Below are 2,025 nucleotides of genomic sequence, written 5' to 3'. Positions count from 1 at the left end.
AATCTGTAAAAAGAGCAATATGTGCTAATCAGCCAACAGGGAGAGGACTCCCGATGACTTTTTTTTTTTTTTGCCAGTACACACAGATACTGACACCATGACAGGCCTGTGAACCACTTGTAAGATGACCACAAGACTGGAACTGTTTGTAACAGACACTTTCCATGATGACTGGAATGCTACAATGTCAAATGGGAACCATTTCTTTGTTTACAATAAGCAAAACCTAGATTTGTAATAATGTTTAAATATGGTTCAAAACCTAAATTTTTCATCATTATTATCCAGAAAATCTAAATGGTACAACTAACTCTGGAAAACGCATTCAGTTGAGGACAATAAAACGTCAATGTTACAATATTGGCACTTTTACAGATGTTAAAACACACGAAATATACCACCCAGTAGTGGGCAATGAATAAGCATATAATCTATAATACATATTTACATTTTGAGATTAATACTATGGTGCGCTTTTATTGCGGAACCAGCAAAAACAGCGACAACTACATAGTGCTGCTGAGAAATAGTAGCTATCGAGATAAACATATCCAATGACTAGCAAGCTCCATGGGTCTCCAATATACCTTAAGCTTAGTTAAATTAACTGCTCAACTAACTTACCTTGCGAATTAATGTCCTTAACCTGATCAACTGAAAACGTTGCTAGATGAAAGCCTATTTAATCAGCAGACATAACTACCCAGTACTAAAGTTAGGCACCACATACACAACGCGAACGCTACCCAGCTAGCATGCTAAGTAAATCGGTGACAGATTCTCAGCGAGGAACTTCAAATGATATTGCTAACGTTAATTAGTTCGCTACCATGTATGCCTACATCTACCATTACATTGATCTGCATGAACTGTCCTTTACAGTTTATTATTTTGATACTGTAATGTGTATATGTAGATTAAGTCCACAATTGACAGAGTGCTTACTCACTCGTCTCAACGGGCCTGTACACTGACACTACCAGTTTAGCTAGCAAGCAAGCTACTCATTTAGCTCATTTAGCCAGCTAACTACAGTTGACAATGCACTGATATTGTGACCATAGCAACAATTTGAACAGATGCCATGGCTGTGATCATAAACGAAATTGTCACATACAGTCATTTTGTATAAACCACAAAATACAAGTTACAAATACAAAATACAAATAAATGCCGTTACCTGTCAGTATGGCGAGGAACATTAGCAGCAGTAGCGAATGAATGACTAGAAATAGCTACTTGTTCCGGGTTACGAATCACCGTCATCACGTGATCATATCCTGTAAGCACATGACTTTTATTTATTATAGGTAACGCACAGGTTCATAATAACCACAGAACACCTATATACTTATGATGGAAAATGTAAGAAAAGGATACTGGTACCATATATGAAATATTTTAGACATATGTTTACATATTATCTCGTGATGAGTTATGTGGTGAGAAATTAAAGACTTCCATGATTTTGTCTTTAATTGTATTTGCTGTTGATTGATGAACTGAAGAAATAACCCACAATAAATCCATAGATACTGCGATGGAATGTAACATGCTCAGAAATGAGGAATTCATAAAACTCCTTCAATAAGAGAGAGGGCAATGGAAGTACACTGCAACTTCTGTGCAAACAGGCAAAGGTCATCAGCACAGTCAAACATTTACAAGTGCATGCTTCAGAACACAACCTAAAAACACAAAACGATCGATACAGAGAACTGGCTTTAGATTTAAGTGAGTTCTCGAACGTCTGAAGCTCCAACCCATTCACACCGGTAAATAAAAGTTTTTTAATCCCGTGCAAGTAATTTATGCACAGAAGATACATTAACTCGATGATTTTGCTGTTCAAAATGATTGCAATACATCGTGTTATATTTGCATTTAAATGTAGTTTTGTGCAATACTCTAGCATATTTATTTGAACTGTTCATGTCGGCCTACTGTAATCCCTTCTCTATATGGATGTTTGTTATCACATTGTTATATAGTTACAGAGCGAGAACTATCTACCCCGCCCACTAC

The sequence above is a fragment of the Conger conger genome, chromosome 6, assembly GCF_963514075.1.
Source record: "Conger conger chromosome 6, fConCon1.1, whole genome shotgun sequence".
Classification (NCBI taxonomy): Eukaryota; Metazoa; Chordata; class Actinopteri; order Anguilliformes; family Congridae; genus Conger; species Conger conger.
This window is presented reverse-complemented; position numbering follows the sequence as displayed.